Below are 15,253 nucleotides of genomic sequence, written 5' to 3'. Positions count from 1 at the left end.
ACTCAGTCTCTGCTCAGAACCAAACAGTGCAGCTAGAATGTACCTTGCCTGCATGAGGTGAGCAAATACACACAGCACTGCTGCTGTTCCCTGTCGTGTCTCTTCACCTGCATCCCTTGCACTGTCTGCTTCTAGCTAGCTCTGCTGCACCCCGCTCTTAGGAATGTAAATGAGCCACTCTCTGCAAGGGTTTATCTGAACTAAACCGAGGTAACCTGTGCTGAAAATGCTCATGTAGTTTGTGGAGTCAGTGTACTACAATTAATTGTACTTTTATCGCCTACTGTGGAGTCCTCTTTCAAAGTCGACTTACTTTGCTCTGAAGTGAGTTAGTCCGGGCGGTTGTTCTTGTGCTTCGAATACTGCTGCAGACTACTTTGGCACTTGTCCAGTGGCTATCCCACACTGCTTTGCAGATGACTGTTACTGACCTGGTTATGTGTGTGCCCTCCCTTGCTCTGGAGGCAAGTGGACTGGACGGCCCCTACCCCCACTTATCCACTGGCCCCTGGATTCCAGCTTATCACACTTGCTGTGACATTACTCCAGAAGTCCTGCAGCTTGCGGCTGGGAGCGCTGCTGAGACCCTGGGTCTCTTTGCTGTCTGGGGAGGAGCGTTGGTGCAGGAAACGCTTGTGGCCAGCCCCTGGAATAAAGACCTTTAAGTGCACATTGCTAGGCACAGTGCTAAAGTCTCTTTCTTAGAAGCCAGCGGCTCCTATTCAAAGGTCACTAACGCAATAACAGTGGCCAAAATCCTCAAACCTGGAGGCCTAAGTGAGGCTCAAAATAAACGAGGCCTGACTTTCAAAATGCTCAGTTCCCCATCCCCATGCCCAGTTCGAGTGACCACCTTTTCAAAAGGCAAAAGTAGGACACAGGCAGGAGCCCTGTGAGTAGCCCCTGGCCCGTGTCCCCACCCCCAAGGGCAGATGGAGGGCCTGGGGCTCCCCACAGCACTGCGGGGTCCCTACGTGGCTCTTAGCATGGCCCAGCTCCGGCTTGGCCAAGGGTGGGGTTTTTGGGGGGAAGAGGAGCAGGGGCAGAGTCTCATAGCAAGGGGGGCTGGGCCCACTTCAGCCTCCTCTCCCCCCCAAAAGAGCCTGGCACCACCCCGAGCCTCTGGCAGGCTTGGAGCGGTGCTGCAGGGAATCCGGGATACTTGCTGTTCCGGAGTCATTCAGCCCGGGACCAGGACTTGTACTCTGCATTTCAGGACTGTCCTGCCCAATTCGGGATGAGTGGTCATCCTACTCCCAGGGATGAAACAGAGTTGGCCTCTTGCAAATTTCCTGCTTCCCAGAAATAAATTTCCTTCCAGGGGAAATTCTGAGTACAGAGGGCAGGGCCCAACTTACTCCCTGCCAGACACTGCAGGTTTGTCCAGGTCACCCAAAGCAAAAAGTACTATCCAGTAAAAGAGAGAGAGAAAGAACCCCCTCCCACCACCACCAGACACACACTGATAGCGGCTCCATTTCGTGTCCTGGGAACCTAAGAGGACAGGTGGGCAGTTATAGACATGACATTTACAGACAGCCTTCCAATTCCAAACTTGCCAGCTATTTTTCATCTGCACAGCACCCCCAGCAGGGTGTGTCACCGGATCCCCAGCTACTTTGGGACAGCCAGCTGGCGCCGAATACAGCAGCTGGCCTCCTAAACACCAGCTCAGCCAGAGAGCCCATTACAGCTGTGCTCCTGGATCTGCACTGGCTGAGGACTGGTTTGCAGGTAGAGTGAGGTGCTGGTTTGGACCTGCCAAGCCGAGTGTTTTTTGTCCTAGCTGCCTGAGCGACCTACCTCACTTCCTCTGCAGTGCCACAATGGTGACTATCAGACCTGCTTGCCCCAACATCTCCGCACTGGCCCATTTAAATACAGCCTTCCCATAGTGAGAGAGGTGCTGCACAATGGGGAAGCCATACATATAGGGTGCTTGCTGCAGGCTCCTGAAAAATATACCAAATACAATGAGAGGACAGCAAGTGTTCGCCTTGGGTCACCTGAAACGGGGAAGGAGTTAAGAGTTTCCAGAGCATGTCTGGCCTTTGATGTAGTCTGGCCCACTTCCAAGGCTTTTCGTTCTTCAGAAGCATTTGTAGGAGCCCAGGAGAGAAATCACCCCTGCAAGAGAGGACTGAACGGCATCCAGAAAGGGGGCAACTCCGCTAGAGGTTGGGAAACAGCCACGACACTCCACCTCTCCTCAGCTGGACACCAGAAATCGTGTGGTTCCAGGCTCGAAATGGCCCTCGGGGGCGGGACACGGAAGTGATGGAGGGAGAAGCGTGGACACACAAAGGAAGTTTGGAATGTGATGTTTTGGAAAGCTCACTTCACTCCCTTCTCAGACAGCTTGTTTCATTTGTCTAACCATTTCACCATCAGGGGTTATTAGCAGCCGTTCTCCGAGACAAACGGGCCAAGCACAGACCTGCTACTCAATAAGCGGTTTCTTTGATGCTGACGCATAGCAAGTGTTGTAAGAAACGGCCCGGCCACTCAAGAACCAGAGCATGAGGCACCAAAAGGGAGATAACCCGTCTCTTCTACCACACTCTGTCCATCTATTTAGACTGTAAACTCATCTGGACTGGGGCTGCCTCCCACTGTATGTTTGTACCACGTCCAACGCAACAGCCCTCGCAGTGTCACTGCAATGCTTAGAGCACCATGAAGGGGAGGGAATGATGATCTGGCAGAGGCTGTGGGGGGTGCTCTCAGCCACCGGGCCCCACAAACGCCTTGTGAATAGAGGGTTGGGGAAGGACTGTGGACAGGAAAGGGATTCAACTGCAAGTTAGGATGTTTGACGTTGCTAGCTAAGGGCTGTTTCTCCTGTGTTGTATTGATTCAATGATAACAAAGGGCCCTGGGCTCAAGGGAGAGTGGAAGAAGGTGATCGCTGGGTGCCCCCCCCCCAGCCACATAGCACCAGCAAGCAGTTGTAAATTTAATCTCTACACGGGGACAGGATGGTTCAATCGACAGCTTTTTGCAGTGTGTTTGGTGATGCACGTTGTATGAGGCCCCCCGGATAGCGTGCCCATGGGACAGCCTGTCCTCTGTCAACGCGTACCCTTGTGTTAGCACAACCGCGGTTTTTCTGGGCACTGAGGACGTGGCATTCGCCGAGGCTATCCCGTGTTCCTTTGCGTTGCTACCGGGCAGTGAACGTTCTGGGATTTTCCTGGCTGTGCCCTGTGGCATGCAGAGTGGAAGGCATGCTTTTTAAAGAATTCCATGCTTCATCTGTCGCTGCCCCGCGCTTCCTTCAGGGGCGGGCTAGCACCATCTTCCAATGGTAGGTGGCCCACATGGACCCAGCATGCTGCTCAGGCTGCATCCTGCACTCGGAGCTGGACAAGTTCGGCTCAGGACTCTGCCAGCTGCACTGCGGAGCAGACGATGTGGTGGTGGCGGCAGCAGCAGCTCCTCCCAAAGCAGGAGGATCTTCAGTGGCAGTGGAGCTGGGGCCCAGGCAAGGGAGATGCCAAGTCGCTGACAGTAGAGGGCAGTTCCCAGAGCAGCTTCTTAGGGCGCAGCGCCATTTCTGGGCTTGGAAAGCCAGAGCAGACTGGGCTGGGGGGGAGAAGGATTTTTCTGCAGACTTGGGATGACCAGCAGTGGCAAGGGAATTTCAGGATGGCGACGACATATTCGTGGGATCAACACTGCCCTCTGAAAGCTGGCACCCCCAATGCTACTGGTCCATAGCCAACCAATTTGGTGTGGGAAGATTGACCGTTGGGGCCACTGTCATGCAGGCATGTGGTGCCAGGAACAAGGGACTGCTGCACCAGGGTGCAAAGCTGAGTAATGTCCAGGATGTTATTGATGGCTTTGCACACAGTGGGTTCCCAAACTGTACTGGGGCAACTGATGGAATCCATGTGCCTATTCTTCCCCCCACGCCCATCAGGGCTCAGAATTCACAAAAAAGGGGTATTTCTCCAAGGCTTGTCACCCACCGTGGCAGGTTTACACGACACAAAGGTTGGTGGTCTGGAAGGGTCCACACAATGCTAGGATCTTTCAGAATTCAGGTTGGTTTAAATTAATGGAGAAAGGACTGCTGCCCCCAGGAACGCTCTGGACATCAATCGTTATCTTGGGATACCCGGCTTATCCTCTGCTTCTCTAGTTAACGAAGCCATTCACAGGCCACTTGGACAGAACTATTTCACAATCGCCTCCATAGCGGCTGCGCGGCCAGTGGAGTGCGCACTTGGCCATTTGCAGAGGAGACGATGCTGATGGTGGAATAGGTTGGAGGCAGCAGGGGGAAAAAAAAACCAAACATACCAAAAATTTCAGCAGCATGTTCCATTTTGCAAAAAGGTTTTGAAAGTAAAGGTGAACGCCCTAATGATGGGTGGCAGGCCGAGCCATCCGAGCAGCCAGCATGGCACCCAAAGCAAAACGCAAAACAGTCTGGTCAGCAATTCCTGATGCTTGTTTTGAATGTCAGGCTTGAAATAGTGCATCTGTACATCCAGCTGTTAGGCAGTGAGGAGGGGGACAGCGGGGGGGCTCTGTAGTTCAGTGTTTATATGGGTGGTGGATGTGCAACATTCTGGCAACCCGTGTGTGTGTGTTTGTAAAGCCTTCTCAATTGGTGCAAATGTAATGATTTTCTACGTAAAATGAACTGTCAACTCCTTAGGAAGGATATTTTAAAATGTTTTTATTTTGCTTTAGCTCCCTTGCAAATACGTTGAAAGTGCAGAGAAAACGAGATCGTGCTGCATCCCAGCCATGGCCCTTTGTGGACATCTGCCTAGCAATGTGCACTTAAAGGTCTATCTTCCAGTGGCTGGCCACAAGAGCTTCCTGCATCAACGCTCTGGGGGGTGGGGACACGGGCCAGGGGCTGCTCGCAGCCTGCCTGTGTCCTACTTTTGCCTTTTGAAAAGGTGGTCACTCGAACTGGGCATGGGGACGGGGAACTGAGCATTTTGAAAGTCAGGCCTCGTTTATTTTGAGCCTCACTTAAGCCTCCAGGTTTGAGGATTTTGGCCACTGTTATTGCGTTAGTGACCTTTGAATGGGAGCCATTAGCCTCTACGAAGGAGATTCTAGTCTGTTTTAGGACTTGCAGAGTTTCTTGCCCTCTGCGTTGGCTAGCAGAGCTTGTTTTGCTAGACTAATGGCTCCTGGATCTGGGGTCACTCACTGTGTTGCTTAAACAGGATCAGGTCTCGTTCCATATAAATGTGCTGTTTGCGTCTCGCTGTTTGTAATCTGCATCAAGAGGAAAACAAAGATGAGTTTGAGAGACCAATCTAGAGGGTCAGATTACTGGAGCAAGGACTCCTGGGTATGAGGGACAGAACTGGTTATTACATTCCCACTCCCTCTACAGGGACTGCTGGCGAGGTATTGGATGGATGCTATGGTATAGGGCAGGATGGATGTCTGGGCAGAGGGGTGACACCTAACTCAAGCTGGGAGTTCATCCAGCTAGAGGCAGCCGAATTGCTACACTGTCTGTCTGCTGTCGCTCGCTGCTCCTATGTCGAACTCAATGGAAGGAGGAGAGTCTTGTTAGAATAGTAGAACTGTCGGCCTGGAAGGGATCTCGAATTCACCAAGTCCAGCCCCCTGCGCTGAGGCAGGACCAAGTAAAGCTAGACCATCCCTGACATATATTTATCCAACCTCTTCTTAAAAACCACAACCTCCCTTGGAAGCCTGTTCCAGAGCTTAGCTACCCTGAGGGCATGTCTACACTACGAAATTAGGTCGAATTTATAGAAGTTGGTTTTTTAGAAATTTGTTTTATATATTCGAGTGTGTGTGTCCCCACAGAAAATGCTCTAAGTGCATTAAGTGCATTCACTCGGCGGAGTGCTTCCACAGTACCGAGGCAAGCGTCGACTTCCGGAGTGTTGCACTGTGGGTGGCTATCCCACAGTTCCCGCAGTCTCCGCTGCCCATTGGAATTCTGGGTTGAGATCCCAATGCCTGATGGGGCTAAAACATTGTTGCGGGTGGTTCTGGGTACATATCGTCAGGCCCCCGTTCCCTCCCTCCCTCTGTGAAAGCAGCAGCAGACAATCGTTTTGCGCCTTTTTTCTTGAGTTACCTGTGCAGACGCCATACCACGGCAAGCATGGAACCCGCTCAGTTAACCGTCACCGTATGTCTCCTGGGTGCTGGCAGACATAGTACTGCATTGCTACACAGCAGCAGCAACCCCTTGCCTTGTGGCAGCAGACGGTGCAATAGGACTGGTAGCCGTCATCGTCATGTCCGAGGTGCTCCTGGCAACCATGAGATGTGGATGGCTTGCAGTCCTTCTGCACCGTCTGCTGCCAGCCAAAGATGTAAAAGATAGATGGAGTGGATCAAAACAAGAAATAAACCAGATTTGTTTTGTACTCATTTGCTTTCCCCCCCTCCCCCGTCTAGGGGACTCATTCCTCTAGGTCACACTGCAGTCACTCACAGAGAAGGTGCAGCGAGGTAAATCTAGCCATGTATCAATCAGAGGCCAGACCAACCTGCTTGTTCCACTAAGAACAATTACTTAGGTGCACCATTTCTCCGTGAAGTCCTGCCTGAAATACTCATTGATGTAAAGCCACCCTCTTCGTTGATTTTAATTCCCTGTAAGCCATGTCGTCAGTCACCCCTCCCTCCGTCAGAGCAATGGCAGACAATCGTTCCGCGCCTTTTTTCTGTGCTGACGCCATACTACGGCAAGCATGGAGGCCGCTCAGCTCACTTTGGCAATTAGGAGCACATTAAACACCACACACATTATTCAGCAGTATATGCAGCACCAGAACCTGGCAGAGCAATACCGGGTGAGGAGGCGACGTCAGCGCGGTCCCGTGAGTGATCAGGACATGGACACAGATTTCTCTGAAAGCATGGGCCCTGCCAATGCATGCATCATGGTGCTAATGGGGCTGGTTCATGCTGTGGAACGCCAATTCTGGGCTCAGGAAACAAGCACAGACTGGTGGGACCGCATAGTGTTGCAGGTCTGGGATGATTCCCAGTGGCTGCGAAACTTTCGCATGCATAAGGGCACTTTCATGGAACTTTGTGACTTGCTTTCCCCTGCCCTGAAGCGCATGAATACCAAGATGAGAGCAGCCCTCACAGTTGAGAAGTGAGTGGCGATAGCCCTGTGGAAGCTTGCAACGCCGGACAGCTACCAGTCAGTTGGGAATCAATTTGGAGTGGGCAGATCTACTGTGGGGGCTGCTGTGATGCAAGTAGCCCACGCAATCAAAGATCTGCTGATATCAAGGGTAGTGACCCTGGGAAATGTGCAGGTCATAGTAGATGGCTTTGCTGCAATGGGATTCCCTAACTGTGGTGGGGCCATAGACGGAACCCATATCCCTATCTTGGCACCGGAGCACCAAGCCAGCTAGTACATAAACCGCAAGGGGTACTTTTCAATAGTGCTGCAAGCACTGGTGGATCACAAGGGACGTTTCACCAACATCAACGTGGGATGGCCGGGAAAGGTACATGACGCTTGCATCTTCAGGAACTCTGGTCTGTTTCAAAAACTGCAGGAAGGGACTTTATTCCCAGACCAGAAAATAACTGTTGGGGATGTTGAAATGCCTATAGTTATCCTTGGGGACCCAGCCTACCCCTTAATGCCATGGCTCATGAAGCCGTACACAGGCAGCCTGGACAGTAGTCAGTAGCTGTTCAACTACAGGCTGAGCAAGTGCAGAATGGTGGTAGAATGTGCATTTGGATGTTTAAAGGCGCGCTGGCGCAGTTTACTGACTCACTTAGACCTCAGCGAAACCAATATTCCCACTGTTATTACTGCTTGCTGTGCGCTCCACAATATCTGTGAGAGTAAGGGGGAGATGTTTATGGCGGGGTGGGAGGTTGAGGCAAATCCCCTGGCTGCTGGTTACGCGCAGCCAGACACCAGGGCGGTTAGAAGAGCACAGGAGGGCGCAGTACGCATCAGAGAAGCTTTGAAAACCAGTTTCATGACTGGCCAGGCTACGGTGTGAAAGTTCTGTTTGTTTCTCCTTGATGAAACCCCCCGCCCCTTGGTTCACTCTACTTCCCTGTAAGCTAAACACCCTCCCCTCCTCCCTTCGATCACTGCTTGCAGAGGCAATAAAGTCATTGTTGCTTCACATTCATACATTCTTTATTCATTCATCACACAAACACGGGGATGACTACCAAGGTAGCCCAGAAGGGGTGGTGGAGGAGGGAAGGAAAATGCCACACAGCACTTTAAAAGTTTACAACTTTAAAATTTATTGAATGCCAGCCTTCTGTTTTTGGGCAATCCTCTGTGGTGGAGTGACTGGTTGGCCGGAGGGGGGCCCCCCCCCACCGCATTCTTGGGCGTCTGGGTGTGGAGGCTATGGAACTTGGGGAGGAGGGCGGTTGGTTACACAGGGGCTGTAGTGGCAGTCTGTGCTCCAGCTGCCTTTGCTGCAGCTCAGCCATACACTGGAGCATACTGGTTTGATCCTCCAGCAGCCTCAGCATTGAATCCCGCCTCCTCTCATCATGCTGCTGCCACATTTGAGCTTCAGCCCTCTCATCAGCCTGCCACCTCTCCTCCCGGTCATTTTGTGCTTTCCTGCACTCTGACATTATTTGCCTCCACGCATTCGTCTGTGCTCTGTCAGTGTGGGAGGACAGCATGAGCTCAGAACATTTCATCACGAGTGCGTTTTTTTTTCCTTTCTAATCTTCACTAGCCTCTGGGAAGGAGAAGATCCTGTGATCGTTGAAACACCTGCAGCTGGTGGAGAAAAAAAAAGGGACCGTGGTATTTAAAAAGACACATTTTATAAAACAGTGGCTACACTTTCAGGGTAAACCTTGCTGTTAACATTACATACATAGCACATGTGCTTTCGTTACAAGGTCGCATTTTGCCTCCCCCCACCGTGTGGCTACCCCCTCAACCCTCCCCCCTCCCCGTGGCTAACAGCGGGGAACATTTCTGTTCAGCCACAGGCAAACAGCCCAGCAGGAACAGGCACCTCTGAGTGTCCCTGAAGAAAAGCACCCTATTTCAACCAGGTGACCATGAATGATATCTCACTCTCCTGAGGATAACAGAGAGAGATAAAGAATGGATGTTGTTTGACTGCCAGCAAACATACACTGCAATGCTTTGTTGTACAATGATTCCTGAGTACGTGTTACTGGCCTGGAGTGGTAAAGTGTCCTACCATGGAGGACGCAATAAGGCTGCCCTCCCCAGAAACCTTTTGCAAAGGCTTTGGGAGTACATCCAGGAGAGCAGCGAATGCCAGGGCAAATTAATCCTTTCACATGCTTGCTTTTAAACCATGTATAGTATTTTAAAAGGTACACTCACTGGAGGTCCCTTCTCTGCCTGCCGGGTCCAGGAGGCAGCCTTGGGTGGGTTCGGGGGGTACTGGCTCCAGGTCCAGGGTGAGAAACAGTTCCTGGCTGTCGGGAAAACCGGTTTCTCCGCTTGCTTGCTGTGAGCTATCTACAACCTCCTCCTCCTCCTCATCTTCTTCGTCCCCAAAACCTACTTCCATGTTGCCTCCATCTCTATTGAAGGAGTCAAACAACACGGCTGGGGTAGTGGTGGCTGAACCCCCTAAAAAGGCATGCAGCTCATCATAGAAGCGGCATGTTTGGGGCTCTGACCCGGAGCGGCTGTTTGCCTCTCTGGTTTTCTGGTAGGCTTGCCTCAGCTCCTTAATTTTCACGCGACATTGCTTTGGGTCCCTGTTATGGCCTCTGTCCTTCATGCCCTGGGAGATTTTGACAAAGGTTTTGGCATTTTGAAAACTGGAACGGAGTTCTGATAGCACGGATTCCTCTCCCCAAACAGCGATCAGATCCCGTACCTCCAGTTCGGTCTGTGCTGGAGCTCTTTTGCGATTCTGGGACTCCATCACGGTCAGCTCTGCTGATGAGCTCTGCATGGTCACCTGCAGCTTGCCACGCTGGCAAAAAATGAGATTCAAAAGTTCGCGGTTCTTTTCCTGTCTACCTGGCCAGTGCATCTGAGTTGAGAGTGCTGTCCAGAGCGGTCACAATGGAGCACTCTGGGATAGCTCCCGGAGGCCAATACCATCGAATTGTATCCACAGTACCCCAAATTCGACCTGGCAAGGCCGATTTAAGCGCTAATCCACTTGTCAGGGGTGGAGTAAGGAAATCGATTTTAAGAGCACTTTAAGTCGAAATAAAGGGCTTAATCGTGTAGACGAGTGCAGGTTTACATTGATTTAACGCTGCTAAATTCGACCTAAAGTCCTAGTGTAGACCAGGGCTGAGAATTAGAAAGTGTTTGCTAATATCACACCTAACTCTCCCTTGCTGCAGATCAAACCCATTACTACTTGTCCTACCTTCCGTGGACATGGAGAACAATTGATCACTATCCTCTTTATAACAGCCCTTCGCATAACTGAAGACTGGTATCAGGTCCCCAGTAGTCGTCTCTTCTCAAGACTACACATGCCAGGTGTTTTTAACCTTCTCTCGTAGGTCAGGTTTTCTTAAGCTTTGGTCGTTTTGTTGCTCTCCTCTGGCCTCTCTCTCCAGTTTGTCTACATCTTTCCTAAAACATGATGCCCAGATATGGAAGCAGTACCCTAGCTGACGCCTTACCAGTGCAGGATAGAGCAGAACAGTTACCTCCTGTGTCTTACACGCGACAGTCCTGTTAACACACCCTGGAATATTAACCTTTTTTGCAACTGCATCACAATGTTGTCTCGTTCAATTTGTGATCCGCTACACTCCCCAGATCATTTTCAGCAGTACTCCTGCTTAGCTAGCTAGTTCCCAGTTTGGAGCTGTGCATTTGATTTTTTCCTTCCTAAATGAAGTACTTTGCATTTCTCTATACTGAATTTCATCTTAGATTTCAGACCAATTTTCCAATTTGTTCAAGGTAGCTTTGATTTCTAATCCTGTCTTCTAAAGTGTTTGCAACGCGTGCCCACTTGGTGTCCTTTGCAAACTTTATAAGCATACTCTTCACTCTGTTATCCAAGTCATGAATAAAAATACTGAATGATACCAGACCCAGCACTGACCCCTGAGGGCTCCCACTAGATAGGCCCTCCCAGCTTGACACTGATAACTACTCTCTGAGTAAGGGTCTTTCAGCCAGTTGTGCACTCACTTTATAATAACTTCATCTAGACCACATTTCCCTAGTTTGCTTATGAGACTATCATGTGGGACTGTGTTAAACACTTTAGTAAAATCAAGCTATATCGCATCTTCTGCTCCTGCCCCCTGTCCACTATGCCAGTAATTTAAGACTTCAGACCTGTTACGTTTTTTCCCCTACTCTGTCTGCTGAAGAGACCTCCTCTTAATCTTTCCAAGCCTGTACCCACTGCTGTAGCATCACCTACAAAGTGTGTGTGTGTGCTTTATTAAGTAATATACTGACACCTGCAAGCATTTGTCTGTTCTGATCCTATTTCCTGCCTGGTATATGTCACGTGCCCCTCATTTAGATCATAAGCTCCTGGAGGGAGAGATCAGTGTTTGTTTTTGGTGAAGCTCCTAGTAAACTTGTAGGTGCTATTGAAAATAAATGAAAGGGGAGTTGGGGAAGAGGACTGGACTCCACTAGCCCACCAAGCCCTGCTAGAAAGAAATCCTCAAAAGGAGGAGCCCAACGGGGTCCTAATTTCTTGCTGATGTGGATGCCAAATCAAAACAGGAAAACTTGCTGGCTTGGTTGTTGTGGCCATTGCATTGTACAGCAGACGCAGACCCAGAGAATGATGTCCAGTAGTTGGGATGCATAGTGATATTTGAGAATGGTAATACAAATAGAACATAAAAGCCGACCAGGTGTTCCTGGAAATGCCATGTCCCTGAGTCATGATATAAAATATAGCAAGCTGTGGAATAATCTCCTGGAGAAAGGATGGCACTTGACAAAATGCTTGAAAAGGACATATGTTGGAGAAGTTTTTTGATAGTAGAAGGCTCAGTAACAGACAAAGGCATTACAAGAGTCAATGGGTGGAAGCTGAAGCTAGACAAATTCAGAGTGGAATTAAGGCTGACGGTTTAAACAGTGGTGGTAATTAATCATTGGAATAAACCAGGGGTATGGTGGATTCTCTCTCACTGGAAGGCTTCAGCTCGAGAGTGGATGTGTGTCAAAAAGCCAGAGGTTATGGGCTTAATTCAGGAATCACTGGGTGAAATTCTCTGGCCTGTTATGCAGCTGGTCAGTCTAGATGATCACATCGGCCCCTTCTCGCCCTAAAATACATGGTTGGAAGCAACTGTGTGCTGACTCTTGAGAGATGATCTCCTAATAGGTCTTAGTACTGCATGATCTTCACATAGGTCTCTTCCATCTTCAGCATCCAAGCAGGCGGGTTTAAGAAAATGAACGTGATCGGGATTTTTAGTTTCTTGGCCAAAACGTAGCTAAGGCACCTGTGACCCTCGCTCTTATGTGAGCCTAATATAGTGTTGTCCATAGAGAAATCTGCAGAAAATTGCAAGCCTCGGCAGTGTAAAAGAAACTCCCGAGTAAATACAAAGCCTGCTGTCCTCACTGTATTCTTAATTTTCACATGCAATTCAGTAAATACGTACCTTTGTCAGATTTCCATGGAGCTGAGCTGCAGAATTGCCAGGGTGCCACAGAATTTAAGTCCAACTTGCCACAGCGGGTGGGGGCCGCAATTGCTTTGACTCAAGTGAGCACGTATTCAGGGGCGAAAAAATGTCATGCCAAAGAGGATCTCAGAGTAACAGCCGTGTTAGTCTGTATTCGCAAAAAGAAAAGGAGGACTTGTGGCACCTTAGAGACTAACCAATTTATTAGAGCATAAGCTTTCGTGAGCTACAGCTCACTTCATCGGATGCATACCGTGGAAACTGCAGAAGACATAATATACACAGAGACCATGAAACAATACCTCTTCCCACCCCACTCTCCTGCTGGTAATAGCTTATCTAAAGTGATCATCAAGTTGGGCCATTTCCAGCCCAAATCCAGGTTTTCTCACCCCCCCCCCCACGCACACACAAAGAGGATCTGTTCTGCCTGCTCTTGCTCCACCTGAAGCATGGAGCTCCCCTGAAAAGGTCTTGCTGGATAGGCAGCTGATGACAGCTTTCAGCAGGAACTCTGCAAAAGCAAAAATAACGGCCAGAAAATCCAGTGTAGATCTTTCTAAAATAACCCCAGCCTTGCTCAACAGCTGAGACTGCAGAGGCTGTTTCTTCCCCTGGCTGGTCTAACTAAACAGTTTTGAAGCAGAGAAATTGATTACAATTGCAATCTTGCTGGGGTTCAGTGCTTATATGTAGGGTATTGCAAACAGAGCAGTGCAGCCACATCTGTTCCGTCCATATTTCAAAACTTGCCTTCTTGTAGGAAAGGCATTTTGCAATCTGTCGCTCAAGGAGACTTGTATTCCTGCAGGTTCTCAGCTGTAAAGTTCCTGCGTGGAGAGAGGCCAGAGCTGGGGTTGGTATAGAATGGGTTGGGGCATTACGGGGGGGGCAAGGCTGTTCTAGCAGTAGGGGGTACAAATGCAGGCCCTTGGGAAAAGTCCAGTGGTCCAGGTTTATCTGTAGCATTCTGTGTAACCGCTACAAGAGGTTTGAGAATTTAGTGGGAGTCATTGAAGTAGCTTTACTGCTATCTGCTAATATCACAATCTGGAGCTTCACAGACTGGGTCTTGCAGTCTGACTGGGGCTTAAACCTGGCCAAAAGGAACTGGTTTAAGTTTCAAGCTTTGAGGGTCGCTATAAACAAGGAGTTAAAAAAAATGCTTTTAAAGACTGTGCACGTTTTTTGTTCTTTCTTGGGCTTGGGGAAAATACAGGCAGCTACCTGCTCTCTGGCCGGTTACATACGCTATAAACTGGGGAAGTCTTACTCCAGTTAATAATAATACAATCCTACATATTTCTTGCCCCTTCCATCCTGAAGGATCCCAAAGCACTTTACCAGTTCCCGTCAGAGGAGTCACTTCCCTGATCACAAAAGTGCAGCTGTTTCTGTGGTGGAATGCCCCAGTGGTTTGACTGCATACAACACTATGCATGCTGCTCTGAAACTCTGATTTTGTCCAGAACACACATCTCAAATACTCCCCTCCTCTGACACTCATACAGCTGTGAAAGGTGCTAAGGGATTGTTCGTGACCACAGATTTAAACATCCACACCACAGCACCTTCCATAGCATGGTTCTCCCAATGCTCTGCAGGAGCTTTGGCTCAGTACTGACTCAGAGAGCCCCCCTCCTGCCCCCACTTTCTGCAGTTGCCTCCCTGTTCCTTGGAGATCTCCGCTCCATATATTGACCCTTCTTAATCTTACTTGGTTTGTGTGATCCTGCGGCAGGCAGGTGGGATAACCAGGGATAAGCAGCTGTCAGCCAGGTGCTGGAAAGGCTTTTTCTGTCTGGATTCTTTGTATGCCGCGTGGTGGTCTCTGGTGACATGGATGTGCTGGGTTGCCGTGGCAACCAACATTCTTTCCCTCAGGCACCACATCCTTGTTACTGAGTTTCCTATCAGCTGTGCCGTTCATCACGTTTGCATTGGGGCTGGGTTAGACCCCGGCAAGGCAGCTCTCTGGCCATGCTGGAATAGGTCACTAACGTGTGGGGGTGGTGAGCATGCACCGTGTTTATAAAGACAAGTAGGAGTCTGTTGTTCTTTGCCATCCTTTTAGTGCGTGCAGGTTAGCTAGAGCCACTGGCCTCCCTTCAGCACCTGCTGAATGTGAGCTCTCCAAGGTTACCAAGTTGGGCAGCAGTGTCGGTTGAGGTGTTTGAAGTGTGTGTGTTGTAGTTTGTCCACGTGGAGCGATTTAAGTCAAGGGGGTCTAAATCGTTGCTTTAAATCAGGTTATCAATGTTGAGAAATGCAAAGTAACACACTGGAAAACATAATCCCAACTATACATACAAAATGATGGGGTCTAAATTAGCTGTTACTGCTCAAGAAACAGATCTTGAGTCATGGTGGATAGTGCTCTGAAAACATCTGCTCAGTGTGCAGCGGCAGTCAAAAAAGCGAATAGAATTGTTAGGAACCATTAGGAAAGGGATAGAGAATAAAATAGAAAATATCATAATGCAACTATATAAATCCATGGTACACTCACAGCTTGAATATTGTGTGCAGCTCTGCTCGCTCCATCTCAAAAAAAGAAAGTGTGTTAGACATGAAAAAGTTACAGAGAAGGGCAACAAAAACGATTAAGGGGATGGAAGAGCTTCCACATGAGGCGAGATGAAAAAGA

At 49.5% G+C, this 15,253-nt stretch overlaps 1 protein-coding gene and 1 long non-coding RNA gene across 5 annotated transcripts in view; one reads left to right on the top strand and one right to left on the bottom strand.

The window, feature by feature from the left end:
* Positions 1–15,253, top strand: part of LOC140909773 (phosphofurin acidic cluster sorting protein 2-like) — a 113,677-nt gene that overhangs the window by 16,587 nt on the left and 81,837 nt on the right. The window lies entirely within an intron of this gene.
* On the bottom strand, positions 8,241–14,420 carry LOC140908361 (uncharacterized). Its single transcript, XR_012157844.1, has 3 exons — positions 14,324–14,420; positions 12,583–12,754; positions 8,241–8,755 (listed from the first exon to the last, which is right to left on the bottom strand). It is a non-coding gene; the product is annotated as an uncharacterized lncRNA (long non-coding RNA).

This window comes from Lepidochelys kempii, chromosome 3 (genome assembly GCF_965140265.1).
Source record: "Lepidochelys kempii isolate rLepKem1 chromosome 3, rLepKem1.hap2, whole genome shotgun sequence".
NCBI classification, from domain to species: domain Eukaryota; kingdom Metazoa; phylum Chordata; order Testudines; family Cheloniidae; genus Lepidochelys; species Lepidochelys kempii.
This window is presented reverse-complemented; position numbering and strand designations above follow the sequence as displayed.